We start from the raw sequence: 18,177 nt of genomic DNA on the forward strand, positions 1-18,177 counted from the left end.
TCAAAAAGGGATTGCTGGGTAATGTTTTTCCCACTCCAGCTGTCTGACATGCTCATGATGCTCCTGCAGAGGACGTGAGTAACTCAATATATCATCCAGGTAAACTACCGCAAACCTACCCATCGGTGAGAAAAAAAATGACATTTTTAAAGACTGCCAGAGCATTGTTTAATCTGAATGGCATCACCAAATTTTCACTATGCCCCTCCGGTTTAATAATAATAATAATAATAATCTTTATTTATACAGCGCCAATATATTCCGCAGCGCTTTACAGTTTAACAGTTTCAAAACACAAGTCATAAGTAACAACGTTAACAATACAATAATTAAAGCAAAATAAGACGCCCCTGCTCATGAGAGCTTACAATCTACAATATAATGCGGCCTTCCATTCGTCACCATTGTGTATACATGTAAGAGAAATCATAAGAGATTGAAAGAATTGTCACCCAGATCCTTCTTGCAATTTTATTCCATGGTGAAACGTGACATCAAACCATATTAAAGTGCGGCGTGCAGGTAGCAGGGAGCTATACAGATGAGAGAGCCTGACGGACTACGGCCGTTTCGCACTTGCTTAGCGCTTCTACCGGTCCATGCTTGTCAGGGGGTTACACCACTTCCTTTTAACAAGGGTTAGGGAATGGTTAACTGAGAAGTGCAAAACATTTAAAGTGAGTACAGTGAGATGATTAATATAAAAAATGTAAAGAAATATAACATAGATCACAGCCACACAGACATATTCAATGTATCACTGAGGCCAAGGGGAACTTGTGCATCGCAATCCACAATCCATGCTGCTTCTCTTGTTAGTAGTAATCTATTCTGGTCACCGCCTTGTACAGGATAATCAGCGGGCTCAATTCCTGCAGATCTCAGCACATTGGGGTCCGCATTATGGACCTCTCTTATATCATTAATGTCACAGATCCTTCTCCTGTGTGACTGAATGGAAATGTTCTCTGAGCCTGATGTGCCACGGTCTAATAGTCTGGGCAATATAAGAATTGTCCTGGGCAGTATATGACATAAAGCGCTTGCTCTGTGCGGCCCGTGATTAGTTTATCTACCGTCATCGCCCCGTTCCTCAGATTTCTCCTGTAAGATGGAGATGACAGAAGGAGCAATCCCCACAATGGAAATGGCCTCTTGGGCGTCTTCCATGTAACCAGGTGACTTTATTGTTCTTCTCCTGGAATCTTTCCTGTAGCGATAAGTCATCTAAGTCACCGCTTCTTCTAGAAGCAATCCAGGGTTGTTCTTTGCTGCTACGGCTAAATCTTCATCTCCTCACAAATGCCAATTCCTGTTTATCGCTGATTTTATTACATTCATATTGGGATTAGGTGTAAAAGTAACAATAAACCTTTTATTATCTCGTCCTTTTTTCTGCTCTTCCTCCTGGATCTTGTAACTAGACCCACATGGGTTCCTCCATCGCTCTAGCACAGTGTAATAATGTTGGCGGATGACCTCTGTGTAATAAGTCGTCTGTCAGGTCATTCGCTGGTTGTAGGAAACCTTCTTCTCTACTATTCATTGTTCTCAGCCTCAGATACCGGCTGTATGGTCGGCCTCTGTTAGTATGTTCCAGGTGCGCATTATTAGAATGGAGGGACATATTGATGGCTGCAGGTTTTTATAGGTGCTGGTTATTATTCTACCATCCACTATTTTATTATTCACATCTGAGAAAAAAGTTATTCCATCCAAATTGTGAATAAATCTCATATTAACCTTATTCTCCTCGTTCATATATTTAATGAAATCATTAACCCCTTTCTGTACCCCTTTCTGTCCCAGCCCACACCAGAAACACATCACCCACGTACCGGTGGTCCGCACGGAGGTGTCAGGTGGGGGTTTTACACTATAAATATATTTATTTTCAAAGTCTGGCAAGAACAAATTAGTGAAACTGCAGCATCCGGCGCCCCCATCGCTGTCCCCGTCATCTGGGTGGACCAGCTGCCCCCAAAAGAGAAGGCCTTATGGGACAATATAACATTCAGGCTTTCCAGGATGAATCCAATATAGTCATCTGTTTCAGCAGTTTTTTCCATAGATTTTTTATTGCTTCCAGTCCTGTGATTTGTGGAATTCGTGCGTACAAGCTCCCGACGTCGATCACAGCCAATTTATAACCCTCCTGCCAATCTATATCGGACACAATTCTCTATAAATGTCATGGGAAGCCTAGGTGACTTTAGGCTAAAACCCCGGGGCCCCTGCAGTGTCCCTCAGGTTAGGGGAAACCCTGTCTGTCCCTCAACCCAGGGTTTACACTGAAGGTGTGCCTGCCTGGGCCTCCACCCTGTCCTTGTCTCCTGTCCAGCCCTAAGCTGAACCCACCACCCTCCACCCAGTGAGGAGACCAAACACCAGACCCCACAAATAAGTATGGACAGGGATAACGGAAATGCACCACACCGCGTACACACAGGGGAATACAGTAATGTGCAAGGGCAACCAAATAATACAACACAGGGAGGCAAAATGGCAACAATGGAATATACTACACCAGCAACCGTATGCTCCTTAGACCACCACTCCAGACCGGTATCGCTTAGCACAAGGCAAGAGCTATAGTCGGCGACGCCCATAGTCACGCAGGACAATTTAAAGACAGTGGGCGTGGCTAAGACCTCAGCCAGAATGACAACCTGGTTAACCCAATCCAAGCCGGATCAGAGGAACAACCAGCGCCGCTGAGAACAAAGTGGTAGGATGGGGTATTACCGCTGTCTGCCGGACACCCTGGTGCGAACAGTGTCCGACATGACAGTACCCCGCCTTCTACAAGGGACCCCAGGAACCTCACAATGTCGAGGACCCGGCTTGTCCGGATGGCGGCGATGAAACATTGTAACCAGTCGGTCCGCATGTATGTCCGAAGCCGGCACCCAAGTCCTCTCCTCCGGACCATAGCCACGCCAGTGGACCAGGTACTGTAGAGTGTGACGCACTACCCGAGAGTCAACCACCTTGGACACCTCAAACTCCAATGTGCCATCCACCAAGACGGGAGGTGGTGGCACGGGCGAAACATCAACCGCACCCACGGCCTTCTTAAGTAACGCCCTGTGAAACACATTATGTATCTTGTATACGGCAGGTAACTCCAAACGAAATGCCACAGGGTTGATAATTGCGGAGATCCTAAATGGACCAATGAACCTGGGACCCAACTTAAGCGAAGGTATTTTGAGTTTGATGTTCCTTGTAGATAACCACACCCAATCACCCACACACAGGTCCGGACCTGGCACACGTCTACCGTCAGCCACACGTTTGTACCTAGAACCTACATTCAGCAAGCGCTGCTTTACTCTCCTCCAAACGGATGACAATTGTGCTCCCAACTGGTCCTCCTCAGGGACGCCTGCCGAGCACCCTTGGCGCAAGGTACAGAATTGGGGATGTTGACCATAAACACAAAAGAAAGGAGATTCCCCAGACGATTCCTGATAATGATTGTTTATCGCGAATTCAGCCAGAGGAAGAAACGCCGACCACTCCTCCTGATTGTCAGACACAAAACAGCGTAAGTATTGTTCTAGGTTTTGGTTCATACTCTCAGTCTGCCCATTTGACTGCGGATGGAAAGTCGATGAATGAGACAATTTAATCCCTAGGCGTGAACAAAAAGCTCTCCAAAATTTTGCCACAAATTGTGTACCTCTATCAGATACAATGTCAGACGGGACACCATGAAGTCTGACCACCTCGCGAATAAATACCTGAGCAAGGGTCTTCGCATTGGGCAAAGATGGCAAAGCAACGAAATGCGACATTTTAGAGAACCGATCAACTAATACCAGAATGACTGTGTTCCCAGCCGAGGAGGGCAAATCAGTAATGAAATCCATGGAAATATCAGTCCATGGCTTACTGGGCACACAGAGAGGATGCAACGTGCCAGCAGGACGGGAGCATGGTGTCTTGGCCCGTGCGCACGTGGTACAGGCTGACACATATGAGGCCACTTCCTGTCGGATTTTGGGCCACCAAAAACGACGTGATACAAGTTCCAGAGTGCCCTTAACCCCTGGGTGGCCCGCCAGGACAGTATCGTGATGTTCCCCTAACACCTTTAAGCGTAGGTGTAGTGGCACAAACGATTTATTAGGAGGCAGATCCGGCGGTACCTCCTCCTGAGCCTCAGCAATCTCTGCCTCAACTTCTGTCGTGAGAGCCGAGACCACAACACCCTTTTGGAGGATAGGCACCGGATCCTCACCTGGCTCTCCACCCGGGAAACATCTGGACAAGGCGTCCACCTTAATATTCTTAGAACCTGGTCGGTATGTCACAAAAAAATTGAACCGGGTGAAGAATAGCGCCCAGAGAGCCTGTCTGGGGGACAGGCGTTTAGAAGACTCTAAATAAAGCAGATTTTTATGGTCTGTTATAACAGTAATCTGATGGACAGCCCCCTCCAAGAAGTGTCGCCACTCCTCAAATGCCAACTTGATGGCCAACAATTCCCTGTTACCAATATCGTAATTATGCTCGGCAGGCGACAGCTTCTTGGAGAAGTAGGCACACGGATGCAATTTGCCCAAGGATGGACCCTGAGACAGTACCGCCCCCACTCCAACTTCGGATGCATCCACCTCCACAGTAAATGGTAGGGAGACATCAGGCTGAACCAGGATGGGAGCTGAAGCAAAACTGTTTTTCAGGAATTCAAACGCGCGCACAGCAGCCTCAGATCAGTCAGAAAAATTGGTACCTTTTTTAGTCATGTCGGTGAGCGGTTTAGCAATCATAGAAAAATTCTTAATAAATTTCCTATAATAGTTTGAAAAGCCCAGGAATCGCTGAAGCGCCTTGAGATTATCAGGCCGATCCCACTGCAGCACCGCTTGCACCTTAGCGGTGTCCATTTTAAACCCTGCGGCAGAAATTACATAACCCAAAAAAGGTAATTCTTGGACGACAAATACACATTTCTCAAGCTTGGCATAGAGCTTGTTTTCCCTGAGTAACTGCAATACCTGCCTAACATGCTCTATGTGTGCATCACAGTCGCGTGAGTAAATAAGAATGTCATCAAGGTATATAATAACAAATTTCCCCAAGAGATGAGAAAAGACATCATTTATGAAATGTTGAAATACTGCTGGAGCGCTCGTCAACCCAAATGGCATCACCAAACTTTCAAAATGACCCTCAGGGGTATTAAATGCCGTCTTCCATTCATCCCCTTGACGGACTCTTATGAGATTGTATGCCCCCCTGAGGTCAAGCTTGGAAAACCATTTGGCACCAGACACCTGGTTGAACAAATCGGGTATCAGTGGCATCGGGTATGGGTCACGAACCGTGATCTGGTTGAGTTCCCTGAAATCCAGAAACGGACGTAATCCGCCATCTTTCTTCTTGACAAAGAAGAACCCAGCCGCCAATGGAGATGATGAGGGCCTGATGTGCCCTTTGCTTAGACTCTCTGCAATGTATTCCTTGAGCGCTTGCCTCTCAGGACCTGAGATATTAAACATCCTGGCTTTCGGTAACTTGGCCCCCGGTTTTAATCTAATAGCACAGTCATAGGGTCGGTGCGGTGGCAGCTCTGAACAACCTCTTTCAGAAAATACATCAGCAAAGTCCAGCAGTGGCTCCGGGATGCTGGGAGTCACCGCGGAGATACACGTGGCCAGACAACTCTCCTGGCAGTATCTGCTCCACTGAATTATGTCCTGGGTTTTCCAATCAATCATCAATTGTGCATAGACAACCATGGAAACCCCAGAGCTATATGAGAAGGTAAATTACTGAGCACCTTACATGTTACCCGCTCAGAGTGTAGGACCCCAATGTGGAGTTTTACATCAGCCACAAACTCTTTAATCTCCCCTTGTGAGAGAGGGGAGGCATTGATGGTAACCACCCGGATAGGATTAGGCAGCTCTTCCACCTTAAATCCCGCTGTACGCGCAAACTTTTCATCAATGAGATTAGCAGCTGAACCACTATCTACAAATACAGTAATTGACAGCTCTTGGCCCCCGATAACTACCTTGGCAGGGAGCATGCACTGGGAGACCACCACGGAGGATATGCAAAGGCTCAGACTAGACTCCTCCAAACCCTCTGAGTCTAGCAGTTTTTCCGCCGACGCGTCCTTCTTAGGTACCAGGGGGCATGGATTAATAAAATGTCCTTTTTTGCCACAAAAAAAACAGACCCCTTGCTTTCTGGGCAAGGGACATTTATGTTTGTTATTATGTGTATGAGATATACCAGTGATCTGCATAGGTTCCACGGATTCACCCGAAACAACCTCACCAGAAACTGCCCCTCCCCCCACAGGCTATGTCTCCTGCGACCTCTGACGAAAACGGCGATCAATGCGTACAACAAGTACCATAGCAGCCTCCAGAGAGGCGGGAGTCTCATATATTAGCAGGGCTTGTTTAACCCTTCCAGAAGCCCCATGCAAAAATTGACTTCTTAGAGCAGGGTCATTCCATTGAGTGTCCACAGCCCAGCAACGAAATTCAGTGCAGTAATCCTCCGCCAGTCGCTCACCCTGGAGCAGAGAGCAGATTTTAGACTCTGCTAATGCCAGTCTGTCTGGATCGTCATAGATTAAACCAAGAGCAGAAAAAAAAAGGTCTACGGACTCAAATGCATGTGAATCCGGAGGTAGTGAAAAGGCCCATGCTTGTGGATCACCACTCAGCAAGGAAATTACCAAGCCCACACGCTGAGCCTCATCTCCTGAGGAGAGAGGACGCATATGAAAATACAATTTGCAGGATTCACGAAATACAATGAACTTACAGCGATCACCAGAAAATCGTTCAGGGAGAGGTAACTTGGGTTCAGCTGCCCTGGCTGCTGTCTCAGTTTGCACAGCAGGAACTGACAGGCCTTGTTGTTGGACCGCCCCCCTCAGTTCAGTGACCTGTGTGGACAGAGCCTCCAGCTGCTTAGTAATGGAGACTATGGGATCCATGGTAAATAACCCCTTTTTTTTTTTTTTTGGGCCGACTATAATGTCATGGGAAGCCTAGGTGACTTTAGGCTGAAACCCCGGGGCCCCTGCGGTGTCCCTCAGACTAGGGGAAACCCTGTCTGTCCCTCAACCCAGGGTTTACACTGAAGGTGTGCCTGCCTGGGCCTCCACCCTGTCCTTGTCTCCTGTCCAGCCCTAAGCTGAACCCACCACCCTCCACCCAGTGAGGAGACCAAACACCAGACCCCACAAATAAGTATGGACAGGGATAACGGAAATGCACCACACCGCGTACACACAGGGGAATACAGTAATGTGCAAGGGCAACCAAATAATACAACACAGGGAGGCAAAATGGCAACAATGGAATATACTACACCAGCAACCGTATGCTCCTTAGACCACCACTCCAGACCGGTATCGCTAGCACAAGGCAAGAGCTATAGTCAGCGACGCCCATAGTCACGCAGGACAATTTAAAGACAGTGGACGTGGCTAAGACCCCAGCCAGAATAACAACCTGGTTAACCCAATCCAAGCCGGATCAGAGGAACAACCAGCGCCGTTGAGAACAAAGTGGTAGGATGGGGTATTACCGCTGTCTGCCGGACACCCTGGTGCGAACAGTGTCCGACATGACAATAAATCTCCGGTGTCCTTGATGTGAGCAGGTGCTATTCTCAGTAATGGTCTCAGACACCAGTCTATAAATGTAGATAAAGATTCTGTTACTGATCCGACCCCGCACACTATCGGGCGACCTGGTGGGGGCGCTGCGTCTTTGTGGACTTTAGGAATATAACACCAATGCGGCTTGTGTGGAAATTCAGGGAAGAGTTTCTCTGATATTTCTTAGACAATCGTCCCTTCTCTATGTGAAATCTCAGAGAAGATCTTAGTTGTTCCTTCTCGTTATTTGTGGGATCAGCGCTTGTTTTTCTATGTGCTGCTATCTGATCGCTGTCTTTCTGCTCCTTACTATATTGTCCATTGCTACTAAAGGTACTGTCACACTAAGCGATATCACTAGCAATATCGCTATAACTTGTGACGTTATAGCGATATTGCTAGCAATATCGCTGTGTCTGATACTTACCTACGACCCGCTCCCCTGCTGGTTATCGCTGATCGCGCGAGAACGTCCAGGACTGTTTCTCGTCGTCAGCTTCCTGCGGCGCTTCCTGTGGAGAGACGAGCGACGAGCGTGGAGCTGGGCGGGAGGACGCAGGATCGCCTAGTGTGACAGGTAAGTAGCAACCCCCGTCCCCAGCGATGTCGCTGGTGAGATCCGCCTGTGTGGCAGCTCACTAGCGACCACTTAGCGATGCACCAGCGATCCTGACCGCATCATATCGCTGGTCGGGATCGCTGGTGCATCGCTAAGTGTGACAGTACCTTTACAGAGGGAAATGAGATCATTGGGGGTGAAACATAGAGCCACAAGTCACCTGTGTATAGAGCGAGTGTATAGAGCTGTGAGCCTATAGTGACCCCACTAATATCGGGATTTATACGTAATGCCACCACTAACTGCTCCATCACCGGTGTGTATAGGAGAAGTGATGAGGGGCGCCCTCGCCTCGTCCCATTATTAATAGATGATGTGTCAGATAGAAGGCCGTCTCCCCTAATTATCAGTTTAGGGTCAGTGTATAAGGAGAGAATGATAGATAACAAGAAAAGGCCCAACCCAATATGTCGTAGGGTGATCTTCAAGAAAGTCCGGGCACTATGTCCAACGCTTCTTCAGTGTCGGCAGAAACAAGGCACATTGGGATCCCCGGGGTTTCCGCATGTGACATTAATAACAATGTTTCTCACGAGCTTCTCTGTCCTTAATAAAGCCAACCTGATGGTCGGTAACAATTGGGGGCAGGTAGTGGGAGAGCCGGGCTGTAATCACTGTAGAGAATATTTTCACATCTACAGTAATTAGTGATATTGGATGAAAATTAGGGCCGACATTTGGTTCTTCTCCAGGCTTTCAGAAACAATGTTATGTCAGCCTCCAGTAATTAAGGGGCAGAGAGGGGGTCTTCTGAGATATTACTGATCACTTCTCCTAAAAATGGTAATAACTGGGGTGCAAACATCTTATAACATCTATTATTGCCCCCATCCGGCCCAGGGCTCTTCCCGATAGGGAATGATGTAATGGCCTCTCCGATCTCTTTCTCAGTGACAGCTTTGTCTAGTTCCTCCTGCTAAGGGGTCTGTAAGGAAGGAAGAGCAGCGTCCATAATATATTTGTCAATTTTTCTTTCCGGAATATTAGGTGGCATGTCGTGGTATTATCCATGGATATTATAGAGCGAGCTATAACAGCAACAACATGCCTCAGCTGTGTCAGAGGGGTTATGCATTTCTGGCCCGGGTGCCCCTTTTATTTTGGGTACATATGTCCCTTGCATACATGGATATAACCTCCTTGCCAATCAGCGACCACATTTATCAGTGAATTCGTACGAGCACCTTCTCATGTGATCTTGGTATTTTCTATACGTTTCATCTATTAACAACTTTATCACCTTTCTTTTTTCAATCAGATCCTTTTTATTGAAGAAAACAAAGAATTACTAACATTGTGTTTTTCTTATACAAATATTGTGAGAAAAACAATAAAAAGAGAGAAAAACCAGTAAACAATACAACAACCGGTTACAATGCGATAAATCCCGATTTCGCTCTATAGTATAAAGCTTTGGAATAGTAATTTTACATTTGTACAGACATAATATCTGAATACTTAATGACTGATTATTTTTTCCCTATTGGGGCATCAAAAGAAAAAGAATAGATCTAAGAAGGATCAGTTTTGTGGTCTGAGAGAATTATTATCTTCGGACATCTTGGGTATAAATATATAAATTCCCAGTTTACTGTAAGGGAATGGAGAAACGGTCCAGTGTAGGATTTCTGAGAAGGTTTTCTGAAGCAATACCTGGGGTAATGTGGTATGTGGATGGATTTCTTGAGAGCGTTCCATTAATATAAGCTTCCCCTTTCCAAGCATAGAGTGATATATATCCTGGATTTTAGCCCTTTTATCATTGGGTGAGAATTGTGTATCCAATGTAGAGCCAACAACTTTCTGGCTAGAATAATATTCTTGAGCTATTCCCATATGGAGTCTGGATCTACACCCTCTCCCAGGAGTCCTAGGAGAAAGATTTTAGGCTCCTACTGAAGTTGTATCCCAAATACAGAATTACAAGAGTGAACACCCCCTTCCTGTAGTCGCCAATATTACCACGTCCAGGGCCGGCGTTTGGGGCAGGCAGACCAGGCAGATGCCCAGGGCCCGCACCCACAAAGGGGGCCTCCTGCATCTGCAGCCCCTTTATGAAGTGCACAGAGGGTGCACAGCAGTGAATAACACTGTGCATCCTCTGTAGTCCTAGAGCTTCTCTCCCAAACCCCCTCCAGCCTCCCTCTCTCTCTCTTTCTCCCTACAGTCAGGTTAGAAGTTGAGAGTGAGGTGGAGGGGCCAATTACAGCACAGCAGAGATCAGAGCAGGGCCAGAAAGATGCCTGCAACCCTGTGTCTCTGTGTCATTTCCTCCAAGTGCTCATCATGGCTGCTCATAAAACAATGTCCTGGGAATGGATCTGTACAAGTGAAGCCACAGAACCTTGTAAGTATATATGTATATGTGTATCTGTGCATGTACATGTGCAGTATATAGTGTGTGTGTCTGTATATAGTATGTGTGTGCATATGTGTGCATATATATAGTATACAGTATGATTGTGTATATCTGTGGTGCATGTGAGTATATATAATATATATATACAGTATGTTGTAAGGTTCCACCATGTGAGTGGATGGGGATTACTCTCTTGGCAGGTCTTTGAGGTAAACACTGGCACGCTCAGGGTTAAAATTAAGCCATTCAGTTTATTATTTAGACAGTTCCAGCAGTCATTTGCACTGTCTGTTAAACCTTCAGCTTTAACACATGGATGCAGATACATGGATGCTTATCCACAGAGGCACCCTATAGCCACTTCTCACACAGTCTTTCACTGACCCGGTCAGTATAACACACAGTTGTCAATACCGTTACCTGTTGGATCACCACACAGGTTCGCGGATACCTCTTGTCCTCAGAGGCATCCGATAGATATCAGTTCACACACAGTCTCTTTCTGACCCCGGTCAGTATCACACGGTTTTCAAGACCGTTAACAGTTGGCCACACAGGTTCCCAGATCCCTCTTACCGCAGAGGCACAAACACGTCTCCACTCTGTACACCGTGTACACATGTCTCTGCTCCGTACACCTCGTACACATGCGGCTCCGGTCCGTACACACCATACACTCATGGCTCCGCTCCGTACACCTCGTACACACGCGGCTCCGCTCCACACACTCCGTACACTCATGGCTCCGCTCCGTACACCTCGTACACACATGGCTCCGCTCCGTATACCTCGTACACACACGGCTCTGCTACGTACACCTCGTACACACATGGCTCCGCTCCGTACACCTTGTACACACACGGCTCCGCTCCGTACACCTCGTACACACACGGTTCCGTTCCGTACACCTCGTACACACACGGCTCCGCTCCGTACAACTCGTACACGCGGCTCCACTCCGTACACCTCGTATACAGGCAGCTCCGCTCCATACATCTCGTACACACACGGCTCCGCTCCGTGCAACTCGTACACACCCGGCTCCGCTCCGTACACCCGGTACACACACGGCTCCGCTCCGTACACCACGTACACGCGGCTCCGCTACGTACACCTCGTATACAGGCAGCTCCACTCCGTACACACACGGCTTCGCTCCGTACAACTCGTACACACTTGGCTCCGCTCCGTACACCTCGTACACACTCGGCTCTGCTCCGTACATCTCGCACACACGGCTCTGCTCCGTACACCTCATACACACTCGGCTCCGCTCCGTACAACTCGTACACACTCGGCTCCGCTCCGTACACCTCGTACACACTCGGCTCCGCTCCGTACACCTCGCACACATGGCTCCGCTCCGTACACCTCGTACACACTCGGTTCTGCTCTGTACACCTCGTACACATGGCTCCGCTCCGTACACCTCGTACATACTCGGCTCCACTCCGTACACCTTGTACACACTCAGCTCTGCTCCGTACACCTCGTAGACATGCGGCTCCACTCCGAACACCTCGTACACACTCGGCTCCGCTCCGTACACCTCGCACACACGGCTCTGCTCCGTACACCTCATACACACACGGCTCCGCTCCGTACACATGGCTCGGCTCCGCTCCGTACACCCCGTACACACTCGGCTCCACTCCGTACACCTTGTACACACACGGCTCTGCTCCGTACACCTCGTACACACGCGGTTCCGCTCCGTACACCTCGTACACACACGACTCTGCTCCGTACACCTCGTACACATGCGGTTCCGCTCCGTACACCTTGTACACACACGGCGCCACTCCGAACACCTCGAACACACTCGGCTCCACTCCGTACACCTCGTACACACGCGGCTCCGCTCCGTACACCTCGTACACACACGGCTCCGCTCCGTACACCTCGTACACATGACTCCGCTCTGTACACCTCATACACACGCGGCTCCGTTCCGTACACCTCATACACACACGGCTCCGCTCCGTACACCTCGTACACACGCGGCTCCGCTCCGTACACCTCGAACACACACGGCTCCGCTCCGTACATCTCGTACACACGCGGCTCCGCTCCGTACACCGCGTACACACACGGCTCCGCTCCGTACACCTCGTACACACACGGCTCCGCTCCGTACACCTCGTACACACGCGGCTCCGCTCCGTACACCTCGTACACACACGGCTCCGCTCCGTACACCTCGTACACACACGGCTCCGCTCCGTACACCTCGTACACACACGGCTCCGCTCCGTACACCTCGTACACAGGCGGCTCCGCTCCGTACACCTCGTACACACAGGGCTCCTCTCCGTACACCTCGTACACACACGGCTCCGCTCCGTACACCTCGTTCACACGTGGCTCCGCTCCGTACACCTCGTACACACGCGGCTCCGCTCCGTACACCTCGTACACACACGGCTCCGCTCCGTACACCTCGTACACACAGGGCTCCTCTCCGTACACCTTGTACACACACGGCTCTGCTCCGTACACCTCGTACACACACGGCTCTGCTACATTCACAGTGTAAACCCCTCCTGACCCCACACATAAACTTCCCCTCATCCAGCACCATGACAACCAGCACAGCAGAGTCCTGCCCACACTGAGGCCCCTGATCATGTGACCCCCTGACTCCTCCCCTCCTGTGACCTCACCACAGGTCCTGTGCGCACAGAGCAGCTGTAGAAATCTCCGGCCTCGGGGGTCTCACCAGACTTCGCTCTTTTCTTGCAGGGGCCGCAGTGGATTTCATCCCGGATCCATAGAGCTGAATAGAGGAGCGATGTTCCTTCACTCTGATGGGAATTGATGGTGACGTTTGTCCAACGTCCACGTTACCGAGTAAATCCCCCCAGGACTGCAGCCGGTAAAGACCCCGATATCCACAGGTGTCCCCTCTAATTGGGGGAAAGGGATAGAAAAGCCTCTTATCCCGAGGGGAAACCCTGTACATGGAGACATCGGCCTCAGATCTCTCCTGTCCTGTTCTTCCAGAAAAGCCTCAAACTTCTGTGTGTGACTCAGAGCTGAGATCTAACGTGAGAGAAGATTCCAGTGCGGGGAAGACGGGAAACCTTCATATAGACGGCCGGTGGGGATGGAGTCAGTGACCGACTCTGGCCACATCTGTCTCTAGAGCCGCAGTAGGAGATGAAGATGTCGTCCTCATCATGAAGGAGTTATTTCTCATGTCGCGTGTAATGAATCTCTCCTGCAGTATTGCTAATGCCGATTCCAGTGTCGGTAATGAGACGAGAATTAGCGTTATGGAAGATGAGTCTATGAGGAACATGTTCAGCTGCCGACTCCGAGGAGGAAACTGCTTGTTGTCTGTGGCCTAAATATATAGGTTTTATTAGTAGATGTCAGGGAAGAAAACTAAACCCTGTAAGATAATAAATCTCCTCATATGTTTCCCTTATTATCTCCAGTAATTGTATTATTACACAGGATTCTTATGGTGTTACATCGGATCATCTTCTTCTCATTCAGGTCTCTACAATATCGGATCCTCTCAGTGAAGATCTTCTACAGAAGAGAATTTTCCTGATTTACCCATCAAGGATGGATATGGACAGAGACAAGATGGCGGAGAGGATGTTACACCTCACCCTAGAGATCCTCTTCCGTCTCACTGGAGAGGTGAGAGATTCTGATGACGTCACATTACATCATTCTTATCTATGGGAATAACAGATGGACAGAACTGGAGAGGTGAGGACTCTGGAAATGTCTAGAGTGAGATTTATTAATGTGTCTCTCCATAACCAGGATTACACAGTGGTGAAGAAGACCTCTAGTGATCGCTGTCAGGACCCTGTGTCTGAGGGATGGGGAAGACCCCTGAGCCCAATCACGGGGCCTCCACCTCACCCCCTGATCCATGAGGACATCAATGACCAGAAGATCCTAGAACTCACCTACAAGATGATTGAGCTGCTGACTGGAGAGGTGACACTGCTGGGAATGCTGGGACATTATACAGTAACACTATGAAGGGATCGGGGGATGACGGTATCATTGTATGTGTCAGGTTCCTATAAGGTGTCAGGATGTCGCTGTCTATTTCTCCATGGAGGAGTGGGAGTATTTAGAAGGACACAGAGATCTGTACAAGAATGTCATAATGGAGGTTCCCCAGCCCCTCACATCACCAGGTAATAGACAGGACTAAATACACACGGCCTATAATTATCTGTATGTAGAGAATGAATTCAGTCCCTGTATGTGTTTCCTCCAGATCTATCCAGTAAGAGGACAACACCAGAGAGATGTCACCGTCCTTTTCTTCCACAGGACTGTAACCAAGAAGATCCCAGTGCTCCTCAGGATCATCAGGTAGATGGAGAGAAGGTGTCAGGAGATCTCCCCTATGATGTGTAGACGGCTGTGAAGGTCTTGTGCTCAGTCTTGTTTTATCCACCAGTATTATATGTTTTATACTTGTGTAATGAGAGCGGTGGAGATGGCAGGATTACAGCTGATCATAGATGGGACTTCTCCATCTGTCAGTGACTTTTACAATATTTGTTTCAGGGTGAAGATCTGACCCATATTAATACTACAGAGACATATGTGAGGGGTGATGAGTGGTGTAAAGAGGAGATTCCCACATATGACTACCCAGGTGAGTAGTAACCACTGAATGCAGAGACGTCACAGATTCCTCTCAGTCACCGGCTGTGGCTGCTTTATCGGTGGTGTAGTCCGGCCGTATTACCATGATCACCATTTTGCCTCTAGACCACAACATCCTCCTCCACCCAAAACTGTTCAAATGACTTTGATACAGGAAAGATATATAACTTTGTACCGTGTTAGCCAGTAGATAGAAGAATATTTAGAATTGAGAGTCCTCAGTGGTTGATACCTTTTAATGGCTAACTGAAAAGGTGGTAACACATTGCAAGCTTTCGAGACTACTCAGGTCTCTTCGTCAGGCTAGACTAATACAACATCTGAAAAATCACATATTTATACACAAAACAACACAGAAATATCGCAATAGATAAGACAAGTGACATTTAGCAGAATTGTCATTATGGGAGAGGGATAAACATAAATATTGGAACAGTTCACAGATAAGGAGTGTGAAAGTTTTATTGCCCTCTGATTGGGGTCTAGTTCTGTGTTGTGTGATGACCCCAGAAGTTCTGAAGAGCAAATTCCTTAATTGATGTAAAAAGACATAAATCCATGTGACACATTCATTCCTGCACTGAGTGTGTCAAAAGATGTCACAAATTTATACTCCCAAACCCTCCTGTCTCTCTGAGAGTTGAAGTTACCATTTAATACAAGTAATTTAATGTCCATCATGCTATGACCGGGGATACAAAAATGTTTTGCCACAGGTAGATCCCTTCTTTTTTCTCTTATTGTGTGACGATGAGCATTCATCCTTGTTCTAAGCTTTTTCCCTGTCTCCCCCACATACAGACCCCCAGTTGGACATTTAGTACAAATAATTAAGTACACCCCATTAGATGTGATGCAGCTGAGAGTACCTGGGATCTTGTAGTCCTGATGTGAGTTGGGGATCTTTATCTTGTCGGTGGTCATTATAAATGGACAGGTTTTACATTTTTTTCTGGTTGCAAGGAAAGGTTCCTACAGCTGTTGGAGAGGACAGGGAGCTTCTGACAATGACGCTTCTTAGATTTGGGGGCTGCCTAAAACACAGTAGTGGGGGGTCTGGAAACATGGATTGTAATCGGGCATCTTTTTGTAGTAAAGGTTGTAATTTCCGTGCCGCTCCCCTTAGCACCTCCAGATTTGGGTTGTAGGTGACCACTAGAGGCTCCCGGTTATTCTCTTCTTTACCTTTGTAATGTAGCAGGTGATTCCTTGATATTCTGGTGGCTCTTGTAATTTGGTTTTCTATTGTTCTTGGATGGTAGCCCTGACTCAAAAAGGTCTTTCTGAGGCGACCAAGGTGTTTGTCTCAATCCATGGGGTTGGAACATACGTTATATGTTATATATTGGTAACGTATGATATTCCGATCACACTCAGTAATGCAATACAATGAGTGCGTGGAAAACACCAAACCACTCCGATGACATAATGGAGAAGAGTTTGATCTCCATCTTTTCCTCAGTGTTCTCTGATTCTCTCATCCTAGACAATCGGACCACACTGTGCTGACACTCGGGTCAGATCCTGATCCAAGTGTCAGCTTTACAGTATAATTGGCCGATTCTCTCAGATCAGGGAATATATATGGCCGTCTGCATTGGCCCTTAGAAGTCCATACAATCACAAAATTGGCCCAAAAAGCATGAATCCATGCATAAATAATACACCACAGAATCATATTATTACTTTTGTGGTAACAACGTAACAAAAAATGTTGACCCCACACAATAGTGTATACTTGTTAAAAATTTATATTTTATTGCACAAAAAGACACAAAAATATATACACAGGAAAAGTGCTGGAACATAAAATAAGGAGGGGGCCTACAAGTCCATGGAATCTCACATCCTAACACCAAAATTCACCAAAGAAAAAGTAAGGGGGTAAAAGAACAATGCACCTGATATCCTACAGATCATCACCTTGCAATGGTAAAACATTTGCTGGCCACATCATTTGTATTATGACATTTCATTGCTGCATAAAAGCAGCTATATCCAATTATCCCAAAAATGAACCTCAATTGAGGTAAAATTAATGCCGGTGAATATAATAAAGGCTAGACAATTCTATAGCTGTAAATGCGGGTGGAGATGCCTGGACGTCCCTCGACCCCAACGCGCGTTTCGCACTGCTTCTTCGGGAGGCGTGTCAGGGCAGGGGGAGATCCGATTTATATACCAGTACCACGTGTGCATAATCATTAAAAGTTGCGCAAACCTGCGTTCACTATGTCCACCATAATAGATCGCTACTGGCGCCTGCGCAGAAAACAATTGTACCGTTGTGGGGGATCAGTGGCGGCGCCTGCGCAGCATAGGTCTATAGTCACTATACCAAATGATCAGCTGCACCTGCGTGCGATGAACACCAAAGGTCCTGCTCAAATCCCAATACTGAGGTGTTTATGACGCATGCGCTGCATCACGTGGGACATAGAGTCCAATGGGAATAATACTTTGCGGTCACATGATAAGGCATCGCCAGGTCCTATGTGGAGATGTGCGCACCTAATTCATGAACAGACCGCTTTGCATTTTCCACCGTCCCCGTATACCACGCACGCGTGCTACCACAAATGGGTGGGCATGAAATAACACGACCACAATTCCATCATATCATATTAGTGAATACATAGCTATAATAAAGTGACGGTGCAATTAAAGTATCAATCAGTAAATCGATAAAAGAGCTATGTCCAAATATTCATATCTAGTGCAAACATGAACTCGATTATGATATTCCAATGCCCTGTCAATATCAAAAAAGTATATATAACGTTTATTCGCTGTACTAGGATTAACCAATACATTTGTTATTAATATCACATGATAATATTCCTCAGTAATATCAGACTTTTGATTATAGTATTTAACTGACAAGACAATATCAAAAACTATACATAATATTTG

At 47.4% G+C, this 18,177-nt stretch overlaps 1 long non-coding RNA gene across 1 annotated transcript in view; it reads left to right on the forward strand.

Moving 5' to 3' along the window:
• LOC141076199 (uncharacterized) overlaps positions 1 to 14,940 on the forward strand; it is a 114,733-nt gene extending 99,793 nt beyond the window's left edge. Inside the window, exons 2-3 of the long non-coding RNA XR_012227440.1 lie at positions 14,660 to 14,783; positions 14,867 to 14,940. This is a non-coding gene — a long non-coding RNA (uncharacterized lncRNA). The remainder of the gene's footprint in view (positions 1 to 14,659; positions 14,784 to 14,866) is intronic.
• Positions 14,941 to 18,177: the final 3,237 nt, after the last annotated feature.

This window comes from Dendrobates tinctorius, unplaced genomic scaffold, assembly GCF_039654945.1.
Source record: "Dendrobates tinctorius isolate UK_male_01 unplaced genomic scaffold, ASM3965494v1 ptg000395l, whole genome shotgun sequence".
Taxonomy (NCBI): domain Eukaryota; kingdom Metazoa; phylum Chordata; class Amphibia; order Anura; family Dendrobatidae; genus Dendrobates; species Dendrobates tinctorius.